Genomic DNA, 26,145 nt, shown 5'->3' on the forward strand with positions numbered 1-26,145 from the left:
GTGTATATTCAGAAACACCGTAGTATTATGTAACGTCATTTCAGGTATTTAAAATCAAATCCTCCTAGGTTTATTCTCGGTAACTCCGACTGTTAGGCACTTATCCTGACCGTATTATATTTCATGTAATGTTTAATTCGCCCAGCAGGTGAGGCGAGAGATTCTTCGTTGTTGCGTTGCTAAGCTCAGCTCAGTTGAGTTAGTTGAGTTAATTAGTTTATTTATTAAATTAGCAGCCCGTGACAAAATATGGCGCCCGAACAAGCGACGAGTAGGCAAATAAATATGTAGGCATATAAAAGTTGCCCGAACAATTCGACGAGTAGGCGAATAGATTAGTAGGCATATAAAAGTTGCCCGAACAAGCGACGAGTAGGCAAATAAGATAAGTAGGCAAGTAAAATAGTACGCCGAATAATCGACGAGTATGTGAATAGACAAGTAGGGGTGTAAAAAGTAGGCCCGAATAATCGACGAATAGGCAAATAGAAGAGTAGGCAAATAGGAAGCAAATAGGAATTAGGCTCGTAGAACGATGTTACAGGCAGGCTAGTAAGGAACCTGGAGGTCACGAGTATTGTAATTAGTTGCTTATCTACTCAATGTGAATTTTTATTAAGTTTGATTGTAATGGTTAACAATCAGTTATGTCTATTACCCAAAGGGATTTAATACTTGTTGTTAAAGAGAAGTTTTCAGCCTACGAATGTCTACGACAGGGTACCAGAATTTAACGCTAAGGGGGAACTAAGATTTTTTTTGTTGAAAATTAAATAATTGCAACCTGTAACTGAAAATCCTGATAAGAATCTATAAAGACGTTTTCATTTAAAGTAAGAATGTGTAATTTGTACGGTGATTTTAATTAACTGAATATACAATCGATGTGTAGCTAGAACCATTTTGTGTGTTTATGTATGGTGTAATAGTGAAATACTTTGTTGCGACTATAGCATTTTTCCATAGCAGAATTATTAGAGGATTTTATTATTTTATTAACAATGGGCGTTATTAACTTCGGACGATAAAGGACAAAAGGACACGCGTTATGACACGGAAGCAGGTGAGGGGTGCGATCCCCGGGATCTGAAACCAGAAACCAGGAAAAGAATTTTGATATCTTTTTTCTTCGGCGATAGCCAGCTACGAGAAGAAGAAGAAGAAGATTGGCATGCAAAGAACTACTCGTCTCCGCCAGAGATTAACGAACAATACCATGGACCGCCCAGGGGCTGAGAATTCTACAGATGCAGGCGTTTCGTCAGCCGGCAACGTTGATAAGGATCTAGGGAAAGATCAGTCGGTAACAGGGTTGCCAGTTCCAGAGAAGATGGACGTGCAGGCCATGTTCTCTCAGCTAATCAGCTATATCCAAGCCAGAGATGAAGAAAGAGAACAAAAGAGGAAGAGAGAAGAAGAAGAAAGGCGGAAGATAGAGGCTGCCGAAAGGAGAGAGCAGGAAGAAAGGAAGGAAGAACGCCGAAAACAGAAGGAAGAAATGGAAGAAAGAAGAAGAAAAGAGTGGGAAGAAAGATGGGACCGCCGTTTCCAAGTACTGCTATCCGAAAATGACCGAATGAAGGAGAAAGTACTTCAGTCGGAGAAGGAATGCGAAAGGAGACATGAAGAGACAAACATTAATGTAGTCACAATGGAGAAAGATCTGCGTGTAGAGTTACGTCAGGTTCAAGAAACTATTGGAACGCTGGACGCAAGAACGACCGAGAATCAGACGGGCATAACCAGCCGATTAGAACGACTGGAAGCGGAGACACGTGAATTGAAGGATTTCCGAATCACGCAACGGAGAAGAAATGAGGACGAAGAGATTCGCCGATTGGAGGCAACGTCCAGGGATGCGAACCCAACTCCTTTGCTCGTCGCAGCAGACGTGACCAACCAGCTGACCTGTCAATCAGCACCAACTTCCTTGGATCGCCAAGCAGCGCGTGATGTCATCGGCCGGAGCGGGAGCTCGCCGAGCTTGAACGCTTTCGCCCAGCAGGAGACACGCAGTGTGTCCAACCCGGAGTCGAATACTCGCGGAATCTTCTCAAAAGTCGGCATGGATAATTTTCAAACGTACAACCCCGATCACGACGAGGCTTTACCGTCAATGTTCATACGGGACTTCAAGGAAGATTGTTTGTTGTACGGAGTCGATAGCCCAGACTACTTGAGGCTAATGCGAAAATTACTCAAAGGGAGTGCAAGGATCTGGCTAGAGCAGCGGAATCCACTATTTAATAGCTTTGAAGAGTTTGAACAAGCATTTCTGCAACAATTTCAAGGTCGCCAGCTAGTAGAACGCAAAATCACTTTGCTTAGAAATCGCAGGTTTGATGAGAGCCAGAAAATCACCTATAAACAATTCTTTTGGCAGCGAGTGAGTGATTTCCACGCCCTGAAGCCCGGAATTGAGCCAGTTGAAATGTTAGCCGCAATACGCGCAATGTTTCCGCATTATGTGCAACGCCAGCTAACCGGAGACGCACTTTCCAACCTGGACACGATGTCGATGATTCTTTGCGATTTGGACGCGCTCGAGCAACAGAAACGAGCATCCTGGGAAAACAAGAATCAGAGAAGAAAGTTTGGAGATTTTGATGAAGGAAGGCAAGGGGGATTCCCGAAAGTAAACTTGGCGACAAACAATAGTCGGAGACAGAACTCTGGGAGGAACCATAGAGAAGCTTATCCCCAGCGAGGCCAGTACAGCAATCACCGCCCACAACAACAACACTTCAGAGATGATAGAGATGGAGAAAACGCGAGATGGCAACACTGCCGGGGTCAAAACAACCCGAGTCAAGTTGAGAGGAATCGTGCTGTGAATGCGGTTAGAACAGTCGTGTCCCCACAGACTACTGCTAATTTACCCAACTGGAATGGACCGTCTACTAGCCGTAACTTGGACCCACTCTCCCCAGATTACCAACCTAGACGAAGTGGACTGAGGCAAGAACAGCGATCTCTGGAGCAGATAACCGATATTCAAGGCCCAACGGAAGACTAGAAGACTCCTTTGTCAGTCCGGCTCATGTCAAAGGAGACACTGAAGAAAATATTGCACTAGAGCCACCCCGATTGTAAAGTAAACAATAGGAAAATTAGAGATTTTTTTTATATTAAAAGGCAAAAAATGTAGACCTTTCTTATAATTAATGCAAGAAGTATGCAAACATATGTGTGAGAGGGAACAAATTGCAAATCAAATATTTACTTATATCTTATTTAGCTTATTATTCAGTATTAACATTAATATGTATAAAACTACAGGGTGTATCCAAAGTTAGTATGTATGTAGTAATACGTTGGGATTTCGATGTCAAAATGTACTTTATATTGTATTCTTGTATACTTTATCATATTTGTTTATATTCTCATAATTATAGTACAATTGCAGAAAGTATAACTTCATTCTAATGTTGAGTTAAAAGTTATACAGTCCAGGGTTCGAGTCCCTATTCAGACGCCTAAGTGTGCGGTCACTAACAAATATCATTAATATGTGGTATGAATTTTTTCCTGTCACTCGCAAGTTCGTTCTGAAAAAAATTCATAATTAAAAGGAGGGGAATGTTATAACGGTCAAATATTGAGTGACAAGTAATTAATCTAATTGCCCGTTAGTAGGAATTAATTGCAATTGGTATTATTAATATCCGTCGCGAATACAGGTGTCTAGCGAACTGCCTTAGCCAACACTAGCTTGCTCAACCACCGTTTTTCGCCCGAATTCGGATTTACATGCATTCTTATGGGAATAACAAGAAAAATGCAACTTCTAAACCAATGGACCGAATTGGATGAGATTTTAACCAGCGGAGGAACACATCATGAAAGTACTGATTCCAAGATTTGAGCCTAATCAGAACAGAACTACGGGAGTTATGAATTATTAAAGATTCATCGCTGAATTGAAAGGGAGAAGCTACCCTACTGAGATGCCTTTGCTTTTCGTGACCGACTACAATGGAGGAAGAGTTAGCCTAATCTCTGCGCGAGGGGCTGCTACCAAAGGTTAAGGACCGGAGTGAGCATTGACCAGGATAGGAGGACAACGGTCAAAGCACCAGAAACAATAAACAAGCACCTGATCATAGAGGGTAGCGCGTCACTACGTTCAAATCTGGAATAAAAGGGATGATTTCAAACAGTTTTACACAGTTTTGCCTACAATCGCCACCGGAGTGTGAGCTACGCGCGACCGAGCTGCGAGTTGCAAGCAGACTCGAGGTCTGGATTTGTTTTTCCTCGAGTGAGTGTTTCAGAGCCATGGAGTAGAGCAGAATAGAATCAGGGGGTCGTTACTCCCCCTTGCCGTCAACGCATCCGTGCACATACGTGTGGTTATGTGAGAATAACGCCAGACACGTCCACCCGTGTCAATCGTCCGAAACAACGTCCTAAGTAGTGAAAGTTAATAACATTTGATATCCATGTGAAACCGCGAATGGCTCACCGCGTATGTTCGTCTCATCGCCCAAGTCACGTATCTGTACTTACGAGTGACCGCGAAGAACTGACCTATTATTGCGCAAGTTGTCGTATGGAGTCGACAGTGAACGAGTGAAGCCAGGATCCGATGAGGCCAGATGGAGCTGCCGACTGATCCACTTTCGCCAACCAGGATAACCGCGAGGTACAACGATGGAGTGTGGGGATGTCTTCCAGAACTGTAGGACCACTTTCACCCAACCCAGGTCAGAGGGAATGCAGCGAAGGTAAGATCCAACCATGTGCGTGTGTGAGAGAGATGACGACAATCTACCGCGAATCTGCGTGAATCAAATCATTGCTTAACTTAAATCAGTGCTATGGCATCCCTAGACATCTGTTTTCCGGCGGAAAAGATGTTAAAGATCAGAGTTAATGTTAGCCGCAAACGACAGTTCATGAAATATATTTATACCTTCAGAAAAGATAGAAGGGGTTCGCACAAGGAACAATTATTCACTTTATACTTAAAATCCTAAACGATAAATTGTAAAAGGCAATGTAGCCAAGACATAGCAAGAGTATGATCAAAGTAGTAAATAATCTAACCTTTGTAATTGTCATATTGTCGCCATATGCCATGGAATGAGAGTATGAATGTGAGATCGAGTGAAAGAGGGCAAGATGTACTGTGTTTTTATCTGTGCTTTAATATATGTGTATATTCAGAAACACCGTAGTATTATGTAACGTCATTTCAGGTATTTAAAATCAAATCCTCCTAGGTTTATTCTCGGTAACTCCGACTGTTAGGCACTTATCCTGACCGTATTATATTTCATGTAATGTTTAATTCGCCCAGCAGGTGAGGCGAGAGATTCTTCGTTGTTGCGTTGCTAAGCTCAGCTCAGTTGAGTTAGTTGAGTTAATTAGTTTATTTATTAAATTAGCAGCCCGTGACAGGTTGAAGAAAATTACACTGATATTGTTGATGAAATATGTGATAAAATTATAATAGGGTTTATTTTTGTAACTTTTGTGCCTAGAAAAATAAACTGGAAGGATGAGCAGTGTTGATATGCAAATGGAAAGGAACATTCTAACATTTTCGGTGAAGAAGTCATGCAATGAATGTACAAATTGTGGGGCATCACAAACTACATCAGTTGCTCATTTTGTCAAAAATGTCTTCATGGCAACGTGTGATAAGCAGAAAGCTGTCTCAGAACCCACAATCGAAATCTCAACACTCATAAATAAGAACTTGCCAACCTCCATGACTGAGTGGTTAGCACAGCGCGCTACGACGCCAAAGTTCGAATCCCGGCCTAGGGATGGGTGTACTTTGACCATCACTCATCCTCATCGTCGCGATTAGCCAAAAGTGGCAGAAAAAACTACGCTTAATAACTCAAACCAATTCCAAACAAATGACTATAATGACCTTGGTTCGCCAACATTACACTAAACTCATCATAAACTTACAAAATTGAAATATGTAAAACTAGAAAACAATATTCTAAGATACTTCTAGTTTTTCTGTTTCCAAATCAACAACATGCACAGTAAGAGAAGCCAACATGACGCATTACTCACATGCATGATATGTTTCTCACGGCTCTCAATCATTCATTCAGTACACATTTCTTTCAAAGAAACACGCGAAAGCGACATCAGCTATTCTTTCCTGTTCGTAGAGTGAAGAGCATACAACATTACGGGAAACTAAAGTTTAAAAGCAGTTTGTCGATGATTTCAGTGCTTAACCCAACTTTTGCCCTAATATCTTTGGACTTTTCCAATCTTTGAAATTAATGACAAGATGCCAATGTTATGGGCGATTCCATACAATTTTAGATATTACAATCCAATAAATAAAGTGAGGAGGTAGGTATGTGTAATATTTCAAGGATCCATAAAACTGAGGCCTTCTCTGGTCTGTGAAAGGATGCATTGTAGCTGTAGACTTATAAGCAAAGGTAATTGTGAAAAGTCGCATCAATTTCCACATGATCAAATTCATAAAAGCACATTGTTACAATGCTCGTTAACTTTAAGAAAAGCCTTTTTAAGATAATTTTTACCACTGAAGTTACGATGCACCCCACACACGAAAATCGACTGAAAGCTTCCACGTTTTTGTATGTTCAATGTGAAAATTCGAGAAATCTTACTTATACTCTGTCCCGAGTATCTTTGAAGCAAGCGAACGGAAACAAGTCTCTGCGCAAGTATTGACGCGAGACGGCTACACCAATGAACACGTGAGAGGGAACGGGATTGCGTGGAGGGAAAGAAGCGATTGCAGTACCAGCCTTCGCAGCGGTGTGTACTGCTTCGCTTTGTCCACACGATTTCCTCCCCTTCTCTGCCGCTATGTGTGGCCTTGCTCCACAGATTCCGGGGATAGAGTATAGCATCCTTATTTCAGTTACTTTAAGTCGCTCTTTTACCTAGTGGGTTAATCGCGACGATGAGAATGAATCATGAAATGATGAAGTAAATTATGAGACAATAACAGTGATTAACCAATGTTCTACTCAGATATTATAATCATTATCGTCCATTTCTTCTTCTAAAACTAACAGAAAAGCCCCCATTGCACATTACAACGTACCGTGAAGACATATTTGGGATGTGTAGGTAGGACTCCAAATATTCACGATCTCGCCCATTTGTGAAGCTGATGTGACTAAATATTTACTAAAGGCTGGGTGAACGCCAGAGCCGCTCTATGAAGGGCGACTGTTGAGAAAACCCCATCTGAAGATACTCACCCAGGGAACCGAACCCTGCTTTCCCGCGTGGCAGTCAGATTCCATACCGACTGGACTACCTTGGTTCAACAACTAACAACTGATCAAAAATGGAAGATTTTTTATCTTCGCAGATACTGATATTCTATGTATATTTGACAATAATATCATGGGCAGTTTATTTAACGTAGAAAGCATTGAAAATGGAAGGTGAAATTTAAAGAGCGGAATTGATTGGTGTGAGTTAACAAGTATACTGGGTGACCACGTGGAAGCCGTTGATTTTCTGAAAAATATTATAATATTAATAGTCTTGTGCAATTAATTTCCCAATTATATGTTAAATAAATTACCCTCCTTTTTCCACTATTAAGAAAGCCTGCAGTGCACTTATTTCATGTTCAAACATGAATTAAAACCTAATTGCAGATAAGCAACAATAACTTTATCCTTAGATTTCTGCTCTAATTTCCATATTATTAGAGGAAAAGGTCTAAATATGGGCTCATTTTTTATGTTGTCATTTTCGGAGGAAGAAAATAATATATTAAGCACCTGCCTTTGAAATGCATATCTATGAAATATATACTTAAATGTAATAGCATGCCAAAGTATAGAAGGTCTCCAATTTTCTTTAAAAAAATCAATTTCCAAAAAATGGTAAAGTGATGTGTTTCAAAATTGTGTTCTAAATATGGGCTACTAGTGGCAATATCACAAAAAGAAATTAAAATATTAATAAAAACAGTCATTTATCGCTAAAACATTACAAATTCATATTTATGAATAATCTGTTGTTTTGAAAATTACGCGGAATGGGAAAAATCGAAATTAAGAAAAACATCCAAATAATTGTTGAAAATGTGATCTCAACATTACACCTCATGTCATATCCCATATTTAGACCATCACGCTATTTTTCTCTTCCATATATTTTCGCTCTCTGTGATACATATTTCACAAACAAATCATGGCATTATAAAAGCCCATATTTTTTTTAATGTTCCGCTAATATCATAACCTATGCAAAGCAGCATCAGAATTCAGAAAACGCTAAATTAAAATATACCTGCAAAAAGTTTTCGGAGGTCGCAATTCTATAACAGCGTCCAAGGCCGAAACTAACCACCACTTTTTCACGGCGCGGCGCGGCAACCTTTGTCCTTGACAGATAACCAGTTCGAATAGCCTCTGCCAGTCTGCAGCACCCGGAAGCGCTGATAACTCCAAAACCCATATTTAAACCTTCGCCCATATTTAGACCTTCTCCTCTATTGTTTTTTTTTTCGGAAACAAGTTTTAAATTATAAAGAAATATGTGTTAACCTCCTTCAGCCTGCAAGCCAGCCGAAAAATGAATTCCATTTATTAAATCGCAGGAAAAGAAAATGGAAGTTTTTTTTAGCACTAGAGAGAAGAAAATATCTGTGCAGAGACTCTCTCAGTCGGAGGAAGTGCCACCAAGTAAGTTGAAGACAAAGTCAGAGAAGCTCACTCGGTCTGTAATCTCCTCACATAGAGCACATTATCCGAGGCCAGCTTTTGCAAATGGCTTGTGCAAATATTCCGGAGCTTGCCAAAATGGCAAAGTGTCAGTATTTCTGCTTTGATTTATTCGCGAGGAGCCCTTCCCAGTACCCATGGATCGTCATTTCGTCCCTCATTTCTCCGTCCAGCAGCGATTCCGATCCCTTGCCATAAATTCCACCCTCATTACTTACGAGAATTTAGGACGTGTCCATTTCGCATAATTATAGATTTCGAAAAATGTGCTTTCCGGAAGGAATCAAAATTTTAAAAAAAATCTGACGCATAACTTCTAAGAGTGAAGTTGTCTTCTATTCCTCAAATGTACGAGGGGAAACCCGAGAAAATGTTTCTATCACTTTTATTATATATATTTTTTATTATTATTTTATTTCTGCCTCTTTAGGGTCGTTGCGATGCTGAGAATGATAACATGAAATTGTAGAAGAGACACGGCCCGAGATTCGAGCACAAAACCCTTGATAACGAGATCGTGAATTCAGCACTCAACGAGCCCTGTAAGCGAGGTGTACATGTGTGTTACCGGCTACATGTCAAGCAATTGCATAATTAATCCACTGATGGAAAAGTGCTCCCCTGTGCATAGTACCACGCCATGAAGGCGTATAGGGGGTGTGGGGATAACGCCCCACACTTTCTAGATCCGGTCGTGAGTGGGGGCAGCATCACGCCCCTGACCGCCTTTACCCCCCAGGGTTTCCCCCAGGTATTATACCCATGTTTTTCGACGCTGGGGGCCGCTTCCAACGTTAGAAAAGTTCCCGGATTTGAACCGGCGGGGATCGAACCCGGGACCTTTAGCATGGTGGTCAGACGCATTACCGACTGAGCCACCGCCACCACTGATACCAACTGTAAAAGTGCATCACGTTGCATACATTCACAGGGTGTCTACCAAAATAAAAAATACAAAATTGGTGACATTTTCATGACTTCTTCTTAACATTTTTTTTCGTTTTTCTTAACCTTTATTTATTCGACCACTACTTAGGTAAAGTTGGAAATTAGCAAATAAGAAAATGAATATTTAATGAAAAACCCCTACCAAAAGATCATTTAATATGACAATAGAAGCTGTGTTTAACAAGAGAATTAGACTTGCTTTATCTATTAATGCATCCTAGGCTGCATTTGGTAGGCTAGCAAGGCTCTGGCGTCTGGACTCGCAGCCAGTATCATCTTCTATGGGGCTCGTGTTTTCGTTCCTATATACTGTATTTGTGATTGCCCCTTCGTCCATATGCTAGACACACTGATTCAGGATAAATCCAAGTTTCAAGGTTCGAAGCATCGAATCGAGGCTTCAAACAGAAAAATGTTTTGTGACAAAAGCTTGAGTAACCAAAAGTAGTACTTGCCTGGGCTGTAGCTATTTAGAAAAAAAACGCTATCAAAAAAGTTTGGATTTCTCAACAGCTTCTATGCACTGTGAACGTTCGTGCGGAAACACACTGTACACACTGATTTCAACACTGGAGGATCCTGACTTTCCCTTCGAAACGAGAGTTTGTAATTCGAGAACAAGACAGACGTATACAACTGTGAGACGAGGCTAAGCCCCACATACACGAGACAAGACGAGGGACTGTTACTGTGATCACTACTTTATCGTAGCCCTGACACTATTTTATACTGTTCATGTAAAACTTTGCCTTTTTTACCAAGAGAAAAACCGCAACAGAAGGAACTTAATTTATTAACCAGCACTATTTAGTTGCATAAGCGTGTAAAGTGTACTGGAAATAACGTGTAATACATATGAAAAATAAGATAGTACAGTACATACCTCAGCTAAGCGAAGGATTTGTATCTTACCTGGAAGAAAATGAAAAATGAATTTACTGTTTACGCAATTGGGTGCTTATTCTTAACCCTTATTTAGTTACACCTTATAATTAATAATAATAATAATAATAATAATAATAATTTAAGTTTGGATTGACCTTATTTGATACATTGTAAAGCCAGTTGCCGATTCCTTTTTTAGATCTCCAGTTAAATGTTCAAGCATTTACATCAAGTTCATCTGAAGACGAAAGACGTGTCGGAATTAAAGAGAGATGATATGATAACATGAGCAGACATGACCAAAAGGTTTCCAGCTGTTAAAAGTTTACTGGATCAGTACTAAAACTGACAATTGAAGGTTAGCTGGAAGAAGGCATTAGTCAGAAAACATAGTTTGGAGTAATCAACGTTAACTATCTGAAGCTCTCTTTCTCTTGTTGAAATAGCACAATATTCGTCTATCGTAGGAATATCAAGAGAAAAAAAAGCGAAGGCGGTCGTTTGTACCTGCTATTTCCTGCATACGAGTTTCGAGTTCTTGTGCACGAATAGGCTAATTGGGACTGGACCTATAGCTTAACGTTATATCCAAACCACTGTAATCAAACGCGGGGGGATCCTTTCCTTACAAGGCGACGACGTTACCATTACGCTCCCCTGGATACAAGTCTTCCACCTTAACCACTTATCTACCTCGTCTCCAAGTGCAAGGAGTAGACCCTTTTGCAAAGTTACATAAAAAAAATCTTGTGTCACTCTGTACGCCCTTGGTTAAGCCTGATTTTTTCGACAGAGCTTTTTCCGAATCGTAACTTTCGATTTTTTTATATATTTTTTTAAAGGTTGAACAAATAATTAAAACGGCCATTAATGCTGTGAAGCGAAGAGAAAACCCTTCTTCCGTTTTCCAGCCTTCCTTAGAAACGCCCCACCTACATTCCAGTGACCAGGTGCGAATGGAGGCTTTGAACACGGAGCATTCTGGGCTCCTTTTTTACCTTGACGGGATACTTGACGGAGACAATAAGTCGGTTCTCCACGCAGTCGAAACCTCACGTTGCCTGTTCAGGGTTGGAGTCTTTTATAGAGCTCTCCCACATTTTTTTCCCGTTTAGCCGGAGCCTGCATAACGAGCGGCAAAAGCTTTTCCCCGTGTTAATATGAAGCGTGAATATCTTCGACGGTGTGAATTCGGGTGTAAAAATATCCCCCCGCGGTCGTTTCAAGGATAAGCACCGCAGGTGTAAATCGACGGTGGTCAAGGCGCGGAGGTAAGGGGAAAACAATTCAGGGAAGTGGAACTTACAGAGCTTCACGGTGACGCACCACAAGGTGCAGCAAGTCCCGATATAGAAACGGTTTTCGTACACGCACGCGTATCTGAAAGTCGTCATCTCATCATCAAATAATTACTGGCCTCCCCGACAGTCACTATGACTAACGAATAGCAATTCAATTAACAGGTTTCGAGTTCGACTCACGGTGGAGTCACATGGCACAAGACACAGTTCTTTTACGAGCGTCGGGAACTGGACGACAAGAAGATATGTGCGGGCTGGTGTGGGATGGAAACAACAATTTTACATGGACACTTATGGAAGAATAACTTTTTAATCTATCAACATGTTTCTTAATATACGTATCTGCATGAAGAAGATGCACGGATATTACGAAAAGCGCCAAAACATTCCTCTGTTAAGTAAAAACTTTCGGGTGTAAGGGGTCATCTTCGCTGAAGGCACCACAAGTGTCAACCTTACTTGCACGCAGTGTACCTGGACCAGTGGCGTGCCCAAGAGAGGATTGGTGGGTGTCGCCACAGCCCTGGACTGCATTATTGCAGACTAACGAGGCTTTTGCGTCTGGGCTCACAGCAAGTATAATCGCCTGTGAAACGTGTGTTCTATTCATGCGTGTTTGTGATTGTCCATACGACAATTTCATCTAAACACCTTTCATCCTCATCTCCGCGATTAGCGAAAATATGCAGAAAAGAGACGTAAAATAAAACAAATCAATAAAATTAACCAATAAGAAAAGACTGAGCTGAAAACGAGTATTCTTTCTCCATAAGAAACACATGGTACTCGGAACATATAAATTATATTTTAATTTTTATTTATTACAACTGCAAGCTTGAAGGCATACATATGAGCTACAGCACACAGTAATCTTTTTTCCTACTACACGCGAGCATTTTGACACAATTGTAAGAAATGTGTACTTGATGTGAAACTGTATCTCAGGTTCCATCCTCGACTGGTCTATTCGAGCACAAAATGGACGAAACAAACTTGGACAAAGTATTATAACCTCGAAAAAACTTTGCCCACCTGTTCCATGTCGTACGGTTGCTGTTCCAAAATCTCTGTCGTACTTTAAACTTCCTCTACACTATTTTTGCAGCCAGTAGCATTTAACTCATGCATATGTCTACAGTGTAAACAACTCAAACTTGTTGGAATTAAATTTGCCACTTTTTTCTGGAACATCCTTTACATTGCACCGACTGCTGAAACCCTATATCCTGTATATGTTTTTGAGGAGTTAGAATCTGAGCTCCGGTTCACGGACATCCACTGGGGAAGAAGGTTGACTCCAATGATTTTTTATGTGGCACATTTTTTCCACTGACTTTATATGTGCTCCCACCCTGATCTCGTCTAAACGGGTGGTAAAAAGTTCTGTCCAATGAAATTTGAAGCCCCTCACATCAGCAGAAAGCTATTCTTTCCCTTCCTATATTTCATTCGGTCTATTTCTCCTCTATCCCGGCACAGGGCGCCCCTCTTCCTCTTTTTGTCTAGTTGACAGGGAACTGGAATCAATATCGACTGGAAGGAGAGTGCCTGGAGGGGAATCAATATGAACCTGGAGTGTTGCTGGAAGTAATGGAGAGGGGACTCCCAGGACACATGACAGAATCACGTGACTTGTACAGGGGACTCCCCGTTGTTAGAGTCCGCTCCATCGTTTTTTCCCCTTTCGGGGGCGAACGTGGAAATAAAGCTCAACGGTAAGTTGGCAGCGCTCATGTGTCGTGTCGCCGCTGGAGAGGAAATTAAAATATGGAGACCCTTCAGCGAAATCTACCAGCGATTGGGAGATACGATCGAATGCTGGGTTCTTTCATTCACCCTCCCTCTTTTTTTGGGAAACCTGGAAGGAACCTAGCTCTCATGGCAGTGGTTTTAAACTTGCATATACAAACAGAGCAATTTTCAGACACAAATAGAGCAAAATAAATTTTGAATTACAACTAGACTGTCAAACAATATGGAACATACACATTATATATATATATATTAAAAATGGATGTATGTGCGTGTGTGGGTGTGTATATTTGTTTGTTCCGGCATAACTCTCGAACGCCTGGAGCAATTTCAACCAAACTTCGTGTACGTATTACTTGAAATCTGGAAATAATATTTTGGAGTAAGACACCCCTCGCACCCCTAGGGGCGGAGTGGGAAGGGGTGACATGTAAAATAATCGGGAATCACCGATATTAAATTCCACACAAACAGACATCCGTGACTCTATGCAATCCGCACAACGATAGTGTTTCTCGGGTTGTCTAACATTCAGGCTGTGTTGCGTATGAAATCCATAGTTTTCGTGACACTTCCAATGCGGTTCAACTCCAAGGTCATCACCTATCGGCATGGGTGGGGGGTGAGAAGGGGTTAAAAATAAAAGGATAAAAATGACCTAGATTAGTGTCGAATCCATAGTTTTCGGAGTCGCTAAGCTAATTGGTGACATTCACGATCACATTTAAAATTAGTTACATTTTACACTATAGTTAGAATTCATTATTTACCTGTCTAATACAAGATTGGGATAAATAAATACCCGGGCAACGCCGGGTAATCAGCTAGTATTATATAAATGTACAGTCACCGGCACAAGACAGCTTGATCCTGAAATGGTCGCTTCCCTGCAAGGCGTTATGTGGGTTGCCTAACTCTACGGCGGTGGCAGAAGTTGCCATTGAAAATTTGCTATTAAAATCCACTTTTTGCCGTAGATTTAGGCAAAACACATAACGCCTTGCAGGAAAGCGACTATTTTAGGATCTAGGTCTTCCATTTTTATTACCGCTCACTGTACAAGTACGATACTTTGATTACGTGAAATTTGGAAAAGTCTTAACAAAATTTATGTACAAGCACTTTCTATCCTTGCCATGCAAGCACTGCTCAAAAGTTATGACTATTTTTTCTAAATATACCTATAAAATTATCTTAAAAATAGAAAACTTACCTACATTAAAAAAATAACCTGTAAATGTATTTTAGATATTAAAATACAGAGTGGCGCGCGGGAGTGGGAGATTTTGATAATGCCGTAATGCACACTAATAAAATGTATATTGTTACATAATTCAGGACATAAAAAGGTACATGTATGAAAAAAAAAACAAAAAAACTCACGGTTTGAAAATAACGTCCTCTAAATGGCGTCCCTCTTTGAAGTAACATTCCTGCATTCGAGACTGGATGTTTCTCATAAGTAACTTTTTGCAGTACGTCCGCAGTGATAGACCGAATCTCTTCACATATTGCAGCCTTTAGTTCCTCCAGTGTATGAGGACGAGTAATAAACACACGATCCTTTAAATATCCCCATAAAAAAATCACACTGACAGATCTGGTGATCTTGCAGGCCAGTTCATATCGCCGTTCCTGGCCATGATACGCCATTTAGAGGACGTTTTCATTTGTTCATGAATGACAAAGGAATCAGCTGAATAATCGACAGAACAGGGCTTTTGAGGGTTTATATTCGGTAAGAAAAGAAAGTGGTGTATTTTTTTACTTACAGTTGTCACTTCCTATCGCTGCCATTATCTGCGACAGCCCCCAAGCAAACACCTGCTCTCCTTCCCTACCCTTCCCCCCTTCACTCTTCGCTTGTGCCACAGTAAACGAAGAATTTTCCCTTGTAGAATTTAGATAGAAGCAAATGCACGAAACAAGTAAGACTGATCAATAAGTCCAAAACAACAGGTCCATCTAGTTCGCTGTATTTTTTGACGCTGGGTGTAGAGCATGATCGTCCCAATCTCAGGCTAGTGCGAGAAAATGGTGTTCATGCAAGTCGACTCGGGATTGAAGTTCAGAAGATTCAACATATCCCTACCTGCTGCTTTGAACATTTAATGATTGGTTAGCATGTACCACTTGACCATACACCGCACTGTACACCGCTCCAGAACGTAGTGTAAACGGTGCACACACCAAATACACTACGTGACACCAAATGAACGAAGTAGACGACCCAGTGTTGCACTTCGTAACCACCTAGATATATGCGTGCAAAAGTAAAAAAGCGCATCGAACTAGATGGGAGTACTGTTTTATTTATCTAAGTAAAGGGAACTGATTTCGTCTATCATTAGAATAGTTTTGATGACACGTAAACATGACGTCATTATATTCCACTTAAAGTTGCAAGTTTAGGATTCTGATTCCCTTCGGAAATTTTCTGGGGGTCGCCTATGTGCTGTATTCATTTAATTCATTATAAAGCAGAGGAGGACCTTTGGTACATGAATTTGCACTTTACCAAACAGGGCAACAAAGGACAGGCCATTTTATTGCATCAATAAATCCTAAATGCAAAACCAGGACAAGGAAATGAAGGTAAGAAAAACTGGAGAGAAACAAATGTCTTCCTCGGAATGGAGCAAACGCTATGTTAAATCAGAGGAGGAAATCAGTTGCGATCCCATCCAGATAAGTTAGGTGTGGCCAAAACCCAAAATGTCTTCTGCGTCAATCGAGCGCTATTATGCTCGCTTCCAAATTCCTTCCTCCCACGCACCGGCCCACCTCTCTCCTCCCAAGATAAGGGAATTTCTGTGAAGAACCTCCTACACGGAATATTCTCATTAAATCCACTTTCCAAAATTAGAGCGTTTTTCCCTTCCCTGACCCTGCGGAAGGCAGGAGAAATTCTAATCATCGTGGTTCACAAAATCCTCCCGTTCGGTTTTCTTCCAGATGTTATCGGCGGAATGAGCTGCATGCGGCGCTCTCGAAGCGGTTAGGTGGTTGAAACGCTCAACCACGGAACTCAGTTGCTGCCTCCGAAATGTCTTCCTGATCTTGCTTCGTTCGGCTTGATGTAGCAGACTAATTTATTAAATGGATTGGCAAACCTAGATAATTTTTACCCGTCTCCTTAATATCCATACATATTCGGATATTCCACATACCCGAAAATCTGGATATTAGAATTATCCGTTGATTTCAACATGGATAATGGATTGTTTGGATGAAGGACACTTTTTTTTTGTTTTGGTACTTAAATCCACATTATGCACACATACTTTTAGTGAATATCTGGTGGAAATAGTTAAAATTAATTTCATCCTAGTGTATATCAGGAGCGAATATTCTAGGCTACCTAGGCTACCTGCGAAGCCTGAAGCCTATAGAATAAAATACGGAACAAAAATCGATCAGAAATTGTGAATAAAATTATTAATTTCAATGAGATGATGGTGATTTTGGAGTTAGCAACCTGATTTCTTAGGAGTTGGCTACCTTATTTCTTAGAAGTTTGCCATTGGCATAGCATAGGCCACGTGCCATAGTGATATAGCCCAGATCTTGGGATCAGCATACGCCACTGTTTTATATACTGATGCGCGAATGTACAACTAGTAAAACAAGGCCTGGCGATCCAGGAAATCAAATTTGTTCTTCAATCTCACAGGTTAGAAATATTACGACAGACTTTTTCAGAAATTGTTCTCTGATATATTTACATTTATGCTCATGCTGTTCACCAAGGAAACTTGGGATCATTAATTTAATTTTAGAAAATGCCATTGCCTTCACTTCCCAATGATCATGGTCTACACTTAGTGATAAATCTGTCCTTTTCCTGTTGCATTAAACATTCCACTTCACCTTACAGACAAATTCTGTCTTCTGACCCGCTCATACCATCTGGGTGTTGCCATTCTCCTCGTATCAACCCAAATTAGTATTTGTTAATCCGCAAGTGGAAGTTAGCACTTCTTGTTTGACCACCAATGGCGGAATAAGACACCAGAGATGGTGCTGTAGGATGCCAGTTCGGCACTAAGACCTCGTTTCAGTATTAGCAAGACCACACACTGTGTCGTTGAGTGAACTAAACACCTGATGATCGGAGTTTCATGGTTCAGTATGCTGCCAGGAATGCAAGAGAACCAAGGGAGAGACACTTCAAGTCATTTTAATGATAAAGACACAGCAAATGATGATAACTCAACTTAATTACACTTGTTAATCATATTTAAGAGTTATATTTACTCTACGTGCCTTGCAGGGGGAAAACGGGCCCTGAACTCTGAATATAGCTACTTGAGGTTCATGCTCTGAGCCGGTACGTAAGGTTTCTTTACCTCATAAATTTCGCTCCTCATTCCAGCACCCTCAATCTGACGATACGTAATTAACTTTCGCGAGAAGCCAGATACTTTACGACCAAATTTCATTTCACTGCGACTCTCAAGTTTCCTCATCTCCTGTATCATGCATACGTAGCAGTGATGTGTAATTAAGTCTTCAGCAGATTTACCTCGGAGAGTCATGTCTATATCATAAGGCATTAAAGGCTTTGCGTGGAACTTGAGGCAGGGTGGGTCCCGAGTTATTTAACTGCGTTTGGTCTGGTAAAGCGTCGCTCCAGGTTTATTACGTCCCCCTTTATTCCCCAGTCTACAACCATATATTTCTGCCTCTCCTTCTCGCAGTTTAGGTTACCAAACCACACTCTCACAACAACAATGCATGCATGAACATACCCCATCCCTCTGTTTTAAATTTTGGAACGGTTCTTCACAAAGTGAACAAATTATATGTGCTGAATCGTCAATCAACTTCCAGGTTAAAGGCGCCCAGAGCGTGATGCTGATCACATCACGTACAAAATATCTGTGGCCGAGAATATGTAGGGCCCCACCCCCACATGCACGGGGAACTTTACCTTTTTATCTTTACCCTGCAACTTCTTTGGGGGATCTTGCTTCTCTCGCTATGTGTCCGTCTCAGGACAACTTCGTTTGTGTCTATGTCAGTGCAATTCAAAACACATTTGATCACATGAACATTTTCGAAGCAGGCTACATGTGGTCGATGCGTTCTGCATGTAGGCACCATGGTTCAACCCCCAAAACGAAGGGTAGCATGTAGGGTGCGAGGGATGCTGGAAGGGAAGGAATCTCCTTGGAAGTGTCGATCCTTGATAAGTTATTGCAGAACGGTGGCTTTGATGGCTTCGGCGGAAGTGTGAGAAACGACTGCTCCGTTTCCACCTCGAGGCCCCCGTCGCCGTCGGCAACTTCTCTCGGGCGAAGAAGGGGAAATCGGACGGACAGAGACAGATGGACCAGGGCGGAAGCGAGCGAAACAAATGGACGGATATACAAGAGCTAAGTTCTCTCTCTTTCCAGGAAAAAGCCAGGCATAAGCAGGGGGAGCAGACGGGAGAATAGCGGAAGAAGAAGTGCTTTCGGGGACGCATAAATAACGGAAAATGACTATGCTAAGCAGGATTGTGGGTTTCCAAAAGTTTTCGGTGTGTTCATTTCATATCGCGTCCTCTCTTCTCTCTCTCTCTCTCTTACTCTAGGCATCTTGATGCATGAGGGCACAGAAAGCTACATTTTCTAATTTTAGTTATTTTCCTAATGATAAAAGTAATGCCATTCATTCTTTTATTTTGGACCTAACAGCTTTTAAGCCGTTTTTTCTCCATATTTAAAAAAAAAATAATTGCTTTATATTAAGAATATCCTTACGTCTCCCCCCTCCTCTCACAAACATTAGATTCAAAAATAAAAACGTTCCCCTTTACAATTGTATGTTACATTATCATAACTCCTCTGAGCATATGGATTGACCAGTGGCGTATACTGAGACGAAGATCTGGGCTATCTCACTATGTCACGTGGTCCTAGGCTATGAATAGAAATAAGTTTGCCAACTCTAAGGAAATCAGGTTGCCAACTCATACGAAATCAGGTTGCCAACTCATATGAAATTAGGTTGCCAACTCATACGAAATCAGGTTGCCAACTCATACGAAATCAGGTTGCCAACTCATAGGAAATAAAGTTGCCAACTCATATGAAATAAGGTTACCAACTCACAAGAAATCAGGTTGCCAAATCATACGAAATCAGGTTGCCAAATCATACGAAATCAGGTTGCCAACTCATATGAAATCAGGTTGCCAACTAATACGAAATCAGGTTGCCAACTCATACGAAATCAGGTTGCCAACTCATAGGAAATAAAGTTGCCAACTCATTGGAAATAATGCTACCAACTCATACGAAATGAGGTTTCCAACTCATAGGAAATCAGGTTGCCAACTCATAGGAAATCAGGTTGCCAACTCTGTAACGTCCCCGGCTGTCAGCCTGGATTGTAACTTTATAAATTATTAAGGTTGTATTTTCATTAGTTGATTTTGTAATGGCATTTCTGATCTGTATGTTAATTAATACCCTAAGTTGGTAACTTTGGCTGTATTCAATATACCTTAAGCACCGAGTTCATATGTATGCCACTAGAGGCGCCTCGCTCGTAGTTATTACTGTGTACAGCTGTTCAGCGCAACCATAGTAAATGTAAGTAGTTCCTAGAATCGCCACAAGCTTACGCTGCGATCGGGGCTCCCAATGCTATAAAAGAAGCCTGAATGTGGCCCTAGAATCAGTTGGTTTGTGGACTGGACACTGACTGGAGCACATCGAGGACTGGCTCCTCAGCTTAGGCTGAGAGGTCCACCTCCAGCCCGGTCTGAACCCGGTTAAGACTGAGGAGAGGTATCCGAACCTTGGTTCGACCCCAGCCTCGTGTTGAGGAACAAGGTACCCGAGCCTTAGTTGGCTCGTCCCTAAGTCTTTAACTGAGCGGTAGGTAATCGAACCAGATTCGATCCCGGCTTCGTGCTGTGAGGAGTCTCTTGTCATACCGACTGGTTCGACCCCCGGTGTTGTCACCGCGTACCGTGGGAAGGCACCCGAACGTAAGTTCGTACCAGTATGTATATACTGAAAGTAAAAGTGCCAGAACGTTTCTCTTTTGGTTTATATATATCCCCACCCCTTACTCCTCGCTCTGAGAGAGATATATTCTTTAACGAAGGCCATGACTATAATCAGGATAAGTAAATTTTGGTATCAATGTCATTGGCACCCGATTAAAAGTTAATAGCGCTAATGTAAAGGAACTTTAGAATTAACAAGGGGCACATTTTAATAATAATAAATTATTTAAGAATTGTATTAATTTTGGTATATGCAAGTTTTTCTCATTCTGCCATTGTAATCGAGTGTAGTTTTATGCAAAGGAATTTTTATTGTAATTTGGACTTTGTAAATTATGAAAATTGTAAGCAAGTTTTGGCAAAAGCATGTTCAAAGAGCCTTTATTTAAATAAATAGTTATGCAATGTTTAGTAATCAAGTTTCCCATATTTTCACCCAGCAAGCCCTGAGTGTATAAGAGTTCTCATACTCCCGACAGAAGTGAGCAGCAATAATGGGTAATGCAACAGCGGCGGCCATTGGCGCACCGTTCGCCTGCACCTTGGTTGCCGTTGGTTCGTGTCTTTACGAACGTTGCAACTCATACAAAATCACGTTGCCAACTCATACGAAATCACGTTGCCAACTCATACGAAATCATGTTGCCAACTCATAGGAAATAAGGTTGCCAACTCATATGAAATAAGGTTACCAACTCACAAGAAATCCAAGAAATCAGGTTGCCAACTCTAGAATCCCCATCATCATTTCATTGATATGAATAATTTTATTTACAATTTCTGATCGATGTTCCTTTGTATTTTATTCTCTAGACTTCAGGCTTCGCAGATAGCCTAGCTAGCCTAGAATATACGCTCCTGGGATTGACTACCAAATATGACAAATTTATTGGAAACGAAGCTTTAAATTACATAATTTTTTTATTCAAAGTATTTTTCTCCATATATTTTGGGCATTCCAGTATTATAAATGTTGCACGTCTATAATTTCCCAGCCACATTCCCATCTCTTATTGTTCGCTTTTCCAATTCTGAATAAGTTGCCTAGTACATAAATGTACTATGTGAATGTGGCTGAGAAAGTGCAGAAATGCAATGGAAATTTATATCGCGTAAGTATGCGATTGGGTAGCCATGGTTCATAATCGAACTAGAACATGCAACAATGCCCAAAACAGAGTCAACTATTAGCTAAACAATGAAGATTTCACAGTGACCATAAACGTTTTGAATTATTGTAGGGTGGGGCATAGTTGATCGTACAACAATATCAGATCACCCGCAATACCGTGGTCTCAATTCAAATCCGTTCAACCACCAAACACCCCCGGAAATTCCATAAACTTCGGAGGGAGGGAGACCCGAGCCTTCTTGCTTGCTAGAGCTATATTACCCATATTCCCCACGTATACATTGTTCTAAATGAAACATAGGTAGGGTATAACTATCAACCCCCTCTGACCACACTCAAACTCGTGTTGTAAGAGTTGATAAAGATTTCTCTAAAACCGTGAAATTGTGAGACTTCTCGAAGTTGAATTTCACGAATTGACACAGTTTTGAAGATTAAGCATTGCATGATGTACGCACTTGAAAGAACCTATACAGAAAGCCACCTCAGTGGCAGAGAACTGGAGTCAAGATCTCATCTTCGAAGATTCTGGGTTGGAATCTTGGCAAAGTGGTGGCAATTTCTTTTCTTCCACTCAATCGTCAATTATCCTCATCGTGACGTAACAGAAAGAAGACTGATTGGACAGAATAAACCAGTAGTGAGTAAAATTAGCATGTGCACCACATCATGCCAAGTGCTTGCTATCTCCTCTCACATACGTATTTGCCACTATGTTCATAATCTACGGAATGTGAAATAAGGCAGGCTGGTAATGTCTACTTAGCCCCATGCTTTACATTCATTGCTGAAAAGGAGAGTTTCGCAAATTTCCTTGACTTGGCTTTCAGTGTAGCTGCTGCTAAGCCAGAGATTCTTCGTGATCGCTATGTCATAGAAGCCTCACTTTCACTATCGTGTTGAATTTATACTGATGAAGCCGACATATAGAAGCAATTAAGATTCTGAAAGGTTATATTTTCTTGTAATATAAAAATAATAAAAAAAATATTACACACAAACAATATGTATGTTTGTATACTTTTAGGAGATGTGGGGGTAGGGCCACACATATTCTCAATCTCGGCCATTTTGGAGGTGTTGTGATCAGCACCACGCTCCGGCCGCCTTCACCCCTCAGGTACCCACTGATTTGAGGCTGGGTGCGCCCCAGAGCTGCTTCATTCGGGACAAAACCGTAAAAATCCCGATCTTAGATCACTCACCCCGGGAATCGAAGCCGCCGACTAGATCACCGCGGCTCTTTATATACACATTACACAATGAGAGACGGTCTATTTGTTACAAAATGAATATTGCATTTCCCATATTGCAATTCAATGCACGAAAGATCAAAGTAGTTTTAATAGAATTTAATTGGGCAAAAAAAAGCAATGATCAAATAACATGTACCTCACATTCTCGGTTGAAGCAGACAAAGGGAATAAAACCGTAACATCTCTAACATCGCAGAACTAGTCGAAAAAGATCGCTGAAAAAACACCCAAGCACTTTACATTCAAGTGCAATTTGTTCGCATCCGAAGCCCGCATCAAAACTCCCCATTAACATCATCATTATTTCGTACTAATGGGATGCGATTCCGCGCAAGGAATCGTTCCAGCTCTTCTCCATCGACAGCTAATTGGTGAAATATTACTTTTATATAAGAAACCACGAAAGAGCCGGTGCAAGTTTTTTTTCTGTCGGCTTCTCCTCCTCACCTTAATCAATTTGTAAGAAAGGATCGCGAATTTCGTGGCGGTGGAACGTTGTACTGTTCCCAAAAACACGATCACCTGTTCTTCGCGACTACCCATCCATCTCTCTGGAAAAACAAGAACTGTTATCAAATGGAAGTATCTCGTTTGAAGGTTACGAATAAATAAGCTAAGCGAGATTTGGCTGGGAATAGACCGTCATGCAGTCGCACGCACCCAGAATGCGAAATCAGTTCTAATTAATTTTCAACGAGTTCCTCTCCCGGTCTTTCTCTTTTCCAGTACTGACCTTCAATTGTCATATCTGTCCGGCGAGAACAAATGAAATTCACCCAAATAGAAAGTGGAATACAAAGCAACATTTAATGGTGGAGTCCTGCGTGCAAACGTACGCAAAACCTCGTAATGTGTATACGCACAAAAAGATACGTGTTCGGTACCATTACGTAATGGAAAGAATAAAGGCGGCAAACTTCAGAGAAGTAAAAACTAATTCTGCCAGTAACGTTGCGCATTTTAACAAAGACTCCTTTTAATTTTTATGCTCAGACGTATGAAATTCTGCAAGATATCTGACAAGGATTTCCGCTTGTAAATCACAAATGGCGTCGAATCAAAGGCAAGACAATTATACATTACAGGTCCAATTTACCAGTTGCGAGTTTGATATTATCGTAAGTTATACGGAGCTTGGGACTTAAATTATAACAACAAACTATACATAATTTGAACAAGCTGGCCGACTTACCTCGTGCAATTAATCAGACCTTTATAACTGTAACGTCAATACATGATACACACGCAAGGAATTTGAACATTAACGATAATGTAGTTGGTTCAGTGCGTTAGACAGTACTACGTCCAAGTTTCGAATTTTAGGCAACGCATATATCTATATTTTTGTCTGTTCTCTCATTCATTTCATCGGTTCAGCTCTCATTCACATTCACATCGTCGCAGTTAACCAAGAAAGATGGAAATGTGATGTAAAAAATTACTGAACGATAATCCGCAACATGATCCAAGATGGGAATCTTGTCTAGGAATTAATGCATGCTTCCAATATCCGTGTGTGCTAGTCACCGATTGTGACTGTTTTCAAATTGTAAAATGTATAATCACTTCTTGTGTAAAAGAAAAAGAAAGAAATGTTATAGCATACTGTTTTGTTGCGTAGCAACCAGTTGTAAGAAACAAGTGAAAGGAGATAGCAAGGACGTTTTTTTGCATATAGTTCGAATCATAGTAATTGGTGCATAATTAATGTATTTATTCAGTGCAAATAATAAGTATACTCATCAGAGAACAGTGTTGTGATTTTGAACTATATACATTATTGTTATTTCATAATTTGCTGTGAAGTAGAACAGTGATTTACTGAGTATAATGTAAAATGCTCAAGCCTCTACGACACTAGCAAAAGTGGCGACCGTGTGACAGGACTCTGAAGTTAAGTAGTTCTTCGGATAAATGATGTGAAATATAATCTCAGTAGGTCTGGGATTGAAGCGAATTCTAACTGCATTTGATTGATATTCAAGTATTTAAGTGTGTGTGTAAGTTTATTTTCGTTAATGAAAAATGTCTTCCAGAGATTCATCTAAATCTCGTAGCAGAAAGAAAACTGCTATGCAATACGAGGGCACACATCTAGCAACGTTTACAAACGTTCAAGGTCAAGAAGTTAATTCTGATGATAAGACTGATACCAGTACTCGCAAGGTGGAATGTTGTGGTGATACGAAAGCTGACATCAGATTTGTTCAGTGCTATAAATGTATTTCATGGTTTCACTTTTCTTTTCTTAAGTTGTCACTTGTTCATTGGTCTATTTATTCTACTACGGTAGAGAATTACTTTTGTAAATCTTGTGAACCTAGCTATAATCCATATGAATTGTCAGCTTACAAAGAGAGTATTAGTCCTAATTTTAACGATCTGCTAGAAACAATCAAGAACATTCAATTCGTTGTAGTTAATTCTAGTAAAAAATTAAAATCTCAGCTTGAGGATTCAAACAAAGAATTAAAATCTCAGCTTGAAGCTTCCAATAGAGAATTGAAATCTTCCAGCGAGGAATTAAAATCTCAGCTTGAAGATTCCAACAAAGAATTAAAATCTCAGCTTGAGGATTCAAACAAAGAATTAAAATCTCAGCTTGAAGCTTCCAACGAAGAGTTGAAATCCAAAATTGAAGCTTCCAATGTCGAATTACAGTCTAAAATTGAATCTATGAATTTTGATTTTAAGCAGGTTAATAACCGTATAGACGTGTTGGCTTCTGATGTAGCAATAAGAATCGAATCTTTAGCAGAAACATGTGTAAGTTCAAATGCAGAATTAAACCAGAAGTTGCAAGAAAGCATGCGAAATTATGACTGTAAAATATCAGACATTCTTAGTATACAAGATCTTCGTGAGAAACAAATAAATGAAATTTAAGGTTCTTTGCAAGGTGCAAAAGACGATATAGGTAAACTCAAATGTGGATTTGATGATTGTTGTTCGCAAGTTGAAACATTCGATTCCAAGGTTTCACAGTGTTTCGAAATTGTTAATCAGTACGATAATAATTTGAAACAGCTTGCATTGCGTGTTGATGTCATTGAGAATAATATGCAGAAACCAGTTAATGTAAATTATGGTGGTGCTGATTGTACTGTTACAGGTACTTCTCATTACAAATATTCTAATACGAACCCTCAAGTTCATGGTATTGATAATG

General features: G+C 40.4%; 1 protein-coding gene across 1 annotated transcript in view; it reads right to left on the reverse strand.

Annotated features, from left to right (window-relative positions):
* Positions 1-26,145, reverse strand: part of LOC146001283 (uncharacterized) — a 245,719-nt gene that overhangs the window by 143,265 nt on the left and 76,309 nt on the right. The window lies entirely within an intron of this gene.

Source organism: Lepisma saccharinum, chromosome 17 (assembly GCF_977018435.1).
Source record: "Lepisma saccharinum chromosome 17, izLepSacc3.1, whole genome shotgun sequence".
NCBI lineage: Eukaryota > Metazoa > Arthropoda > Insecta > Zygentoma > Lepismatidae > Lepisma > Lepisma saccharinum.